The sequence below is a fragment of the Schistosoma mansoni genome, chromosome W, assembly GCF_000237925.1.
Source record: "Schistosoma mansoni strain Puerto Rico chromosome W, complete genome".
NCBI lineage: Eukaryota > Metazoa > Platyhelminthes > Trematoda > Strigeidida > Schistosomatidae > Schistosoma > Schistosoma mansoni.
Genome location: NC_031502.1, coordinates 17,388,914 through 17,400,975, shown reverse-complemented (window position 1 = coordinate 17,400,975; position 12,062 = coordinate 17,388,914).

Sequence of the window (12,062 nt, the reverse complement as noted above, 5' to 3'; positions counted from 1 at the left end):
CTGTATGGTGTGCATAAATTATAACGACATAGTATACTATTTACTCTATTTTAGTAATGGTTCTGATCCTGTAAACATCATTTTTACAGTATATTCAAACGTACTACAGATAGGTAATTAATGCACCACGATTTCGTCTCACAAACTGAAATCGTTGATTAAACCTGTTCACCTTTACCTCTGGTTAGAACAATCAGGGAATCTTTAGTTTGATTTATTCCGCAATAACTATTGGTAAGTAGTAATTTCAATGGCATAAAATTGTTACTATTCGGTCTATCACTTCATAACTTACCTCCACATATTCAGTTCTTAATTGACATAATGTAGACGGCAATAGCCATTGTACTTTTGAACAGATCAATTTGTATTTCTTATCTTAGCTAAACAAATGACATCTTAGTAAATATTGAAAATATCGTGGACAGGTCATTTAAACATTAGGAGTTTACTAGGTTGACAATCTTGAAAGCCTGCCAGCTAACTAAGCAAACAATATTTTATATATAAATTAAATGAGCACAAGACATACTACTATTTCATTTTCGTGAAGTTGTAAACAGTTTATTACTGCTGTTGCGTCACATAATTGACTAATTCATTAGTGTAAAGAAGGATTTATGTTTTGATAAAGATAAATTGATATTTTGTATTTTTAAGTGTTAGATTTGTGTTAACACGAATATGTCAGGATCGAGAATCATAATCCAAAAGTAGAAAGCTGCTCATTGTTACATTACATTTTGGGTTTCTTAGAGTTAGGTGGAGTAAAAGCGAGGGAAATTCGAAATTTCACCATATTGCCAACATAAATTCCAACATTACTCACATTTTTTTAAATACAGTTGTATATTTCCACTGCTTCCCAAATCTATGCTTCTCTTATTGAAATTTCAACAATCTATTCAGATTTCGTAAAAGGAGAAGTCTTCAAAGATCAACCGAACGTACTTTTCACAAAATCTTCAACAATCAAGATGGAGATCGGTCGATGTTCTTTCATTAATCACGTACAACTAACAGGTGGACGGATATTATGAACAATGGATGTGTGTCCATCCAACTAAGCAGCTTGTAGCCACATAGTGAAGTAATCCGAAGGGCTAAATTGTTTTTCGTCTATCGACCTATAATTTTAGCATATATGGAAATGATTGTGTTTGATAATTTTGACAAATTTATAAGATATTTTATTTAACCATATAACTTGTCATGTCAATGTTCACATTTAATGTCTTCTTTGAGGTTAGCCTACAGTTTGTTTTTCAATTTTCGATGCGTTCATCTAGATGATCATTTATTCTCTAACAAAGCTGCACACGAAATTTTAAGCACTATTTTGTTATCATTGTATTCCAATGTTCTGGCTCTTTCTGAGATCCATGAAATTTAGAACCACACATTTATTTTGAGCAAACTTCATCTATTCACAAAGGATTGATATGAGTTTACCCAACTGACATATGAGAATTCACTCTTTGGGTAGTCCTCAATGGCCATATGAGATTGGACAAAGAAGTTGAAATGTAGATAAATGTTTTAACGATAGGATGGCCTCTCGAACCTCTTCTCTGAATAGTTTTTACGGTAACTGTTATTTTAAATGTAGATATTTATGAACGAAGATCCTATTGTTGATTTACCATCTTCGAAGAATCCCAACAAATTTTGCATGTAGTCGCTTCTTTGTAGCTGAAACGCTAATATACATTATTTTATGTAATATTTCTCTTACTACTTGAATCCACTAGGTAGTTTGTAAAAATAACATCTTTCTAGTAAAGCTATCTGAGATAGCTTCAGCCCCAAGACTGGTTTCTTAACAGAAATAATGAGTTATTACTATTAGAAACTTGAAATATTTAAATCTCATGACTTACAAGGTTCACCATCAAAACTAATGACAGTTTTATCTGAACAAATTCGTCAGTCCATAGTTCCTCTGGTCAATCACTTAATAAAGTTACAATGCAAGCACATAGGTAAAAATTTCCATCTAAAGAAGTTCCTTCTCAGTTATATGTATAACGTATTTGATCTTGTTTTACAGGGTTCTTTTTTCATGCATTACATCCATTATACACGAAGTGATAGATTTAAAATAATTTTACATGAGTTTCCTAATATATCTTGTGATCTGTGAAGGCTAGTTACGATGTAAAGTAGACGAAAAGACAGTTGTATTACACATTATGATCATGACTTTGATCTTTGACTAAAACGATTCATTTGCAAAATTGTCCTTAAAATAGGTCTTTACAATTATAAGATATCAATGTCCGATCTTTTAATCCATTATACTGCTATAATGGCTAACTTTTGAAGATGGTTGGATAAAGAAGTCTCAGCTATTTATTTAACAGTACTCCCATACAATCTGTTGTACATGGATTGTAGGCTGAAAAATCTTTCCGTTTAATAAATTTACTTCGTAAAGATGAATTAATTGATGTAACTAGAAATGTGCTTTTTTCTATGTTTTTATTAAGTTCACTTATTTTGATGAATGGTACTGAAGGCAGTGCCTGTAGATTGAATAGTATTTTACAACGGTTAGATGGATTCATACATGAAGGGAATTATAAAGCTTACAACATCCATCTGAAACGTAAAACTTCAAAGTTTCTTACGCAGCGAGGTGGTGGCGAACAAAATCCATAAATTCCTACCCTTTTTATTTCCGAAAATTACTCATGTGTTTGATTCGATCTAGCTTTAGTATTATGTGGTCCAAACCAATTATGTAGTCAACGTTGAACTAATACCCACCCTTTTTAATGCAATTTGACTGGTGAAATTCCATGGATAATGCCTCATTTTCGCTGGATTGTTCTGATCGTAGGCTCATCTATTTGTAAAAGCAAATTTTAGAAGTAACCAACTTTAATTAATAATGAGCTGCGACAGTTAACGGTATTTAAATTCTATGTTAGTGGGCCAACTACTCAATGGTGAAAATGTTAATCGTCAACGATGTATAAGTCTTAAAATATGTTAATGCTGAACTCCTGTCCAAACATAATCAGCAGTCAGTTCTGTGTATAGCGAGAACTAGGCATTTGATGTAGAGGGCCAAATAAATTCGAAATGTAAAATGTGCATACCAGCATATTACTATAATTAAGAATTTAGTGAGTAAATTGGATGCCGAACCAATATTCGTTTTGCTTATTATCAAAACAATGGTACACACGATGAAATTAATCATATAGACCCATGCAGTGATACTTAATAGCAAGTTAGTGTGTTGTAATTTCATTTAAAATGAATTGGAGAGATAGACATTGTTTACCTATCTAAAGAGTTCATTTGATCCATCACTTTTCATATCCTGACTCTACTAAACAGCAACATTTGAAAGTATTTATACAGGCGAGTATTTCAAACAAAGTGTTTATCACCATTACCAATTAATATCGAAGTATATATTGTCATATGATTAAAATCTTTAAGTTTTGAAAACTAACTTGGCATAATTTTATTATATAATGACATAAAGCTTTTAGTGATTTGCAGACTTATTAGTGAGTATTATTAAACTGTGAGTGAAATACTGATAGTCGTTACTAGACTCAAATGAAGAAGATTGAAAGAAATGGTACTGGAAAATAATTACTTAGATGAATAGTAATTTTTATTATCATCAATTATGTAGACATGGGACTAAGTTTTTTTCAGGTATTCGTAGTCATTTTTAGATCATACAGCTAAGAATAAATTCGAATATCACTTAAATGTCAACTGAGTCACTAGACGTATAGATGAGATAAAAATAGATATTTAAAACTACCCATTTATCAACTGTTGCACAGTTGAAATACGTATAATACCAAAACTGTGTAATATAGGATGTCAATGGTGAATATACTGAACATGCGAGCGAATCAAATGAAATTGGAAAGCTCACTACTAATAAAGAAAAATTTATTATGGTCATAGTTATGAATTGATCTGTAAACAAATTAACCTGGTCAACACTCAAAAATGAACATCTTTATAAAAGATTTATAGTAAACAGGACCTTTACCTACAACATTCGAGCATGGAAACAATAGAATGATAAAAGAATGTCGATGTTTCAGTGAAGAACATGTTCCTTCGGACAATGGCATTTTCCTCAACTGTACGGCCGTAATAACATATAATTCCATTGTGTACTCTATGATGAAATATAATATTCACTTGTAAGTTGTCATTAATTTTATTGCAAATTTAATTTATGGTTTTCACTTCGTTACGATGCCGAGTGAATCGTGAGGAGACCCTAAAAAGTTCCTTGTTGGGTTCTCATTGAATGCTCGTTGATATCTACAATCCAAAGTATTACTGTGGTATGCACTTACAGAACGCAGAACTACGTATCATAATCGTAACACTCCATACGCAGGACACCCTCAGAAACCCTTGCAGAACGAAGGAAATGACTGAATACGATGCGTCTGGAATATCTGACCCATTCATCAGAACCGTATTCGATGCTTGTCTGTTGGAACAAATAATATCCGGCACAGAGATCCACACTGTCATCGTCGGATCCTTCAATGGGCTCAGGGTTTTCATTATTCATTTGTCCATCCACTTTTGCGTCAGCTATGCTTTCACTGTCATCACTAGATATTTTAGCATCTACTGTTGATTCCGTCCATTTCTTGGTCTACGGAAATAGATAATGTTTCTCTAGGGTTCTTATACAGCCCTTCAGGTGTAATAAATGTGTAGTGTTAGTAAAATTCAGTAGACCACATATTTGAGGATTTCCGCTGATCGGATATGTATGTATTTGAAAAAAAATTTCTTCACTAAGTTGAAACCATTGGTAGCTAGGGTTCAATAAACAAATGCTCTGTCCTAGTTTCTGAAGTCTGAGCAGTGTATCCCAAGAGCTCCAAGAGATTATTACTCATTCCAGACAATTTTTTCATTAAAATGATTCTAAACAAACGTATTATGAAAGTACATATTCGGGATATTGATACCATGAAATCAGAGATAGTGGAAGTCAAGGATAGGTTTCCAAAGGAAGAACAATAGAATGTTATCCATGAGATAGATTGTTTGGATTGTAATGCAGCTTATGTGGGAAACGCATCTAGACAGTTGATTGTGGGTTTGAAGGGACACAAACAATGTGTGGAACATATATCCAGATCCTCAGTAGACCTGAAGAAACTTCAAAACAGGTCAGTGATACAGTTACATGAGTTACAAACATGACACATGATCAACTTCGAAAGTACCAAAATACTTCAGGAAGGGTTTGACACACTTGAAGAAAGATTGACAAAAGAAGCGCTGTATATATGAGCTGATAAGAACAGTCTGATCAGAAAAGAGGTTATTCAACTATCTACCCATCGAGGCAAACAATCATCAACATGAAATTCAGCCCTATCTCTGACCAACCTGTCTATTTCACATGCACCATTATTCTGACAGAAATTAATTTGAAATATTTTAGCACTACAATGATGTATTTGATGGTTCTTATTTCACATACTCATCAACGGTTCAAAAATTATTTTAACCTTCAACTTGCACTTTTATTTTTACTGCTAACGAAAGACAAATGAACACCTTCCATCAACTAATAATAACTTGAACTTACGTTCACACACACAAACTCACTCATGTTATCCTACTTACTAATGTCAACATCTGGATATGATTGAATAAACACAGTATACATTTGATTTGATAATAAAACACTGTATATTTCTCTGATAATTTGGATTTCGATTATTACCCTGAGGAAGTTCGGATGATTTTGTTTGAGGAAACGTTGGAGTTGTTTAAATTTCAATTGTTGAAATTATTTCCAATATAATTTTCACATGTAATGTCTTCTCTGTAGTCGGTGCTCAAATTCTGTCCAACTATTCGTTCTGATATTGATGAATATTCGTAAGAATTGTTTCACCCTGTTTAAAGAATAGTGTACGTTTTAAGGTTTTTCGAAGTATAGGCTCGCAGTAATTTACAGTATCGGATATCAATGACCGAACGTGTTAATCGTAATAAAACGTACGGTTATTAAACTAAAAATTCTAATTTTGAATTTATGATAAAATTTTAAGTGGGAAACCAAATAGTTATTTCTATTGTGTGTAGTTGTTTGATTAACTATACTAATTTTACTTGTGTCCAAGTACTTTTGTTGTAGTGAATCAAATGATACATTCAACATATTTCATAAATTCCATACAATTATTATTACTTTTTCAAATAGAAAAGAACAGTGTATTAATCCCGCTACTTTTAGAATCATTTTCAAATTCCTTTATTTGTTTATTTATTTAGTTCATTTTAAAATCAGGAAAAAATGGAAGTTTGAATGGCCTAATATAATCGTTACTTTCCTGAGCTATAAAGAGAACCATGTAAGACAAACAACAACAATTGGTAGAGTGATGTGGGTAGTATTTCCATGGTTTTTATAAATAATTAGTGTGGTGTTTCGGTATTTGGTACATATAATTCACCTTATATATGTTCATTTGTACTTTTATATTTGTTCAAGTAAAAATGTTTTATTTTTATTTTTGCGGGTATCACCGTATAAATAACTTAATCCTTTTTTAACTAAAGTTGAAAAACAATACTTTCCAATGTTGCATCACTTCTTAAATTATGATTGGTTAAATAAAATTCATAATCGATTTATATTTTTCCTTTTTGTTCATTGGAGAAAAAACGAATCTTATGAGAATTATAATTCTGGAAAAACCAGAAAGTTATTTCGGTTGTATTTCTGGTATTTGAATCATTCTCAATGTGAAAAGAACTGATTAATTTCCTTTTTTGCATAGTAATTTATGCATCGGATAAGAAAGTATATTATAATTCACAAATGTTTATACATATTATTGGAATAGTTAATGAGAAAGCGACTTGGTGATGTTGAAAATGCACAAAAATACTACGATCTCAGTTCCTTGATTCTTTTTTCATTGAAGATCGGTTAGAATTTACCAAAATAATTCATACATATACATTTGGTTCGCTTTCCTTGAAGTTTTGGTCTATAGTTTTTCACTTTGTTGTCAGATATAACAAGTCAAAATATGACCTACTCTTGTAAGTGATATATTTTTGGAAACGAAACACGAAAAAAAGCTTAATAAAAACAATAAACACAACTATGATTCAGAACAAATGTTTGTCAAATTTACAGTTCCAGATAGGTGAAATTATAATCTAGAAAGTAATTATAATCTAGAAAGTTGTTTTGGTTTCCTTTGGAAACATATATATATATATATATATATATATATATATATATATATATATTACAACTAGTAAAACCTATTCGATGTTAACAATTGCATTTAGAATAGGATTTCGAAAGCTGCAATGTATAAACGATAGGTGTTAAAGGAGACTATGGAAACAGATCACCAGTGCTTGCTACATTGAGTCAGGTATCTAAGGTAACCAACAATCTAACAATGAATCTAAGTTGAAGATCAGCTAGTTAAGATATTCTAATGTCGGACTACTGATTTTGGAAACACGGGTTCCGATTCTGTGTTTTATTAGTGGTCTCCTAGCTAAGCGGAATTCAAGAAGTCAAAATAATTCAGCTTTTCGGTATGAATAAGTTGAACAATCCAATAACTACTACTTATTGGTAAGTTAATTGCTAGAGGAGAAAATGACTTTACCTTTTAGCTTTACGAACAGAATCATTAAAGGAAAAATCAGTGGCCGACCTAGAGTACTCGTTCGAAATAAGCTTTACATAACTTATAATATTTGAGTGTTATGCAAGCTTATGCATTCAGCTTTACATCAGGATCCTTGTAAAAAATTGAGGGGGACCAAGAGAGCATTAAACGGGAATGAGACATCTGTCCACTAGTATTTAATTTCCAATAATTCTTCCGCTGATTTTAGATTTCGGTTAAAATATAATATAAATTTCAGGATAATATAGTAAACGATCCTCTTTGATATAAACAAAACAAATGTGACTCATTTTCACTAAAAATCTACAGTTCTTGAGATACAAAGTTAACATAAGTAAACTTCATTCATTCCTCATTTAAATTTGTCATACTTTTAAGGTATAAAATAAGAATAACCTTTAAATTGTATGGAGTCCTCTACAAAAGTTTCTCGGTAGGATCAGTCAACAACTGCCTTAAGGTTTTCATTTAAGTAAATTATGTTCACCCGAATTTTATTTTACTAGTCAATTGACTAATGTTTCATCGCCTATGTATGCGTGAAAAACACTAACAATATCACAAACAATAATCTAAGCTGCTAAAGTACATTTTTTTAATACGGAATTCGAGTATATGTCGCTCAAAAAGAATAGATAATCAAGTAATTCTCAAAATTTTATTTATTCCGTTTTTTTTTTCTATCGTGGAAAGAATTTAACATCGAAGTATAAATGCAGAAGTAATAATTTGATAACCTAAGAAAATTTAAATCATGATTTTATTTTAACCAGTCAAATTTGCATTTAGGTAATATGATCAAAATAACAGGCTATGTCTCTGGGTGCTTATTAATTATGTTTGAATATTTATTCAGTACAATCTAAATAGTCAATGATCACTCTAGCTTTTAAATACATTAATTATGAGTACTTTTTTTAAGCTTTCATACACCATATAGAATGAGGATTAAATATAACAGGATTAAGCAAAGATGGATAGTGGCTAGCAGTGGAATCCAGGACGCGTGTTTCGTCCTATTTGGGGCTCGTCAGCTGGATGTACCTGCATCTCAGAGTTGATATTCTCTCTGGGACTCCAACCCAGGACCTTTCGCTTCAAACGCTATCGCGTTATCCACTCAACTACTGAGTCTTGATAGCCACTTGTTTGTGCAATGGGGTGAAGTTTAAATTCACTTAGTATTGTTTGTTTGAATCTTCCCATATTTGCTTATAATGCTTGGGAACTAAGGCTATATCGAGGCAATACGCACAGTATGCACATATGTCAATAAAAGACTGATTAATTGCAGTCCTAAACATCAGTGGGAAGATTCAAAAAAACAATACCAAGTAAATAACAGGATTTAGTCTATAATAAAGTTTAATTTGGATAGCATTACCATTTCGCGCAACATATAAACCCATTTTTTTCAAGTTTATTTATAAGTGATACAGTATAAGTTGATCATCATTTTATTAAAGCCCTGATATTTTCCATCAATATATCTGGATAAAATGATAAAAATCACTATAAATCTACTTACCATTTGATCGTATAATAGTAGTCTTTCTCTATTATTGAACAGAAAACTTCAAACATAATTTATCTCACCAAGCTTCCGGTGCTTCTTATTAATAATCTTATTAGTGAGATGAAATATTTTCATCTTAAAATATGGTTTCTAATTGTCTTTTTTGAGCTTAAATCGTGTGTAAAGTGAACGTGATCCAGCTTCATGAGAAATAATTGTAACTTCAGTTGTCTGAAAAACAGAAAGATGAGTAAGTTAAGTCCTATTTTATTTGCTCTTCTCGGAATTCGTTTACCATCAAATTTACTCAACCTCTTTCAGTATAACACTGTTTGACTAAAGAGGTAATGCTATACTGAATTGAATTCCGTCAACCAAATGATTATTAGCCACCTACATACTAACAGAATATTTTAAAAAAATGTGATTCATATGAAAACTTAGAGTGATAGCCTACACATTGTTTACTAAAAGCTTCCATTTATATCTTTGACATTTAGAGTAATTTGACAACAATCTTCAATTATTATTGAAACAAATTATAAATCGAGTATGTTTGGATTACAAAATTATTGAAATCCTTGCATTATAAGATATTATATTATGATTATTTGTAATTAAGTAAAAATGATGACACATAATAGTAGTTTGTTGATTAGCTTCAATATGATGAGGATATGATTGCTCTGAAGTAAGTTATATAATGTATCATCAAAGTATATTAAGTCAGATGCAAACGTGCCCAAGCTTTAATGAGTGTGTAGATAGTTCATCTATACAAAGTAATAGTCTGTGTATCTGTTACAGTCAGCTTATCAATCTACAAAACACATGAGTAGTCTTGGTACAGTCGTGTTTCCTTACTCTATCTAGATCAGGTGGCTGTATTTATCGATAAGTGGAATCACAAATCATGTATGCTCAGTCTCAGTTATTTCTTTGAGTTTGATTTTCTGTAATTCTTCCAAAGCATTATTAGTCTCTCTAAAACTTCCACGCACAAGAAATCTTACTGATTAAGATGAATGCAAGACAAGTGTATGATGTTATTCAAATTATGATGTTCATGCAATGGAAACGGAGCAATATAGAGTGTAAAAGTGGCAGTTTGACTGAAATAGATGAAATAACTACTCAAGCATATTTTAAACATTTTTCATTTGAATGCATATATGGACTGACTGGAATAGCTTTGAAATAAATTGTGTCAATCGTTATTTAAAATAGATACTTCTCTATGACTGGTTTTCTTTTTCTATATTATATATGTCATTGTCTGCGCTTATAACTTGAAGTGGTAGGTGTCGGGCTAATATCATGATGTTATATTCATCAGAATGGAAGCTTACATGAGAAAAATGGAGAGAAATCTTCATTTTGGACTATATAATTAGCTAAGTTCAGTTAAAATAATCAATATTTATATTCGACAGTATTTACTGCTGGTTTTGACAATATACAATCAGGAAACTACTTTTTTGTTCATAATTACTTTAGTGAACTTTCATAAGTACTTTCCGTTAGCTTGATGTATACCTGAGAAGAGATTTTTATGACAGATGTCTAGTAGGAATGGTCATTTGTTATGGTAAAGGGGAAAATAGAACTGTAAATTATTTCATACTTGCTGATAGCGTGGTTCGAAGTTATTTGTCAGATATGATTAGGATTAAAGTACAGAATCAGTTCAATACTGCTCACCTATATTAAAGAATGAATGAATTTGTGGCTACTGTATGGTACGTTTTGTTCTTCAATTTACTCTGTTTTACTTTAACATGTCAACATTAATTCTCTTACCAACTCTGACATGGGATCAGCAACACTACCCCGTAGAAAACAACCTTGCGGAAAAACGCTAACCAGAATAAACAAATTAAATAATTTAAACCCTGCCCTGGGAGTTAAAGGAGAAATTATGACGCTTCAGGATGAAAGCCGAGATTCTTCGGAAATCACGGAGCCAATGTCCCTTTTAACAACCACAGTAACAATTTTTATTGGTACATGAAACGTCCTGACAATGTGGTAGAATTAAAGGACCAGTTAAATAGCTGCGGAAATGAGGAAATACAATTTGGTGGTCCTCAGATTAAGTGAAACCCATTGGACCCAAGCTGGACAGAAATGACTAGCTTCGAGAGGCATGCTGATGTACTCTAGTCATGAAGAAGAAAATGCTTCTCACACACGGGGAGTTGCACTGATGCTGTCCAAAGAAGCAAGTGACGCACTTAGAGGATGAGAATCTCACAGACCAAAGATCATCTAAACATCCTTCAAGGCAAAGAAGGAAGGGATTACAGTGAATGTTATCCAATGTTATGCATCCACCAATCATAGCCATGAAGACGATCATGACAAGTTTTATGCGAGGTTGCAGTCGACATAGAGAAGTGCCCATGAAAGGACTTGACTATCGTATTGGGAGACCCAAATGCCAAAGTTGGAATGGACAACACCGGATATGAAGATATCATGCTGCAACATGGACTGGGGCAAAGGAACAAGGATAACGAGAGATTTGCAAATCTGTGTGCATTCAACGAAATGGTTGTAGAGGCCGCTATATTCCTCTAAAAATGTGTACAAAAAACTACATGGGTCCCACCAAATCATACTACAGGGGATTAAGTCGATTATATTTGCATCACTAAAAATTAAGAAGGTCAGTGGAAGAAATGAGAATCAAGAGGGAAGCTGACATAGCTTCAGATGACCACCTGGTGGTTGCCAAAGTGAAACTGGAGCTAAAGAAACTCTAGACAACGAGGGAGACAGCATTACAAAGGTTTAATACAGCTTCCCTTCGAGATACTGACAAACTCAACCAATTCAAGATATCTAGGAATTCACAGTGA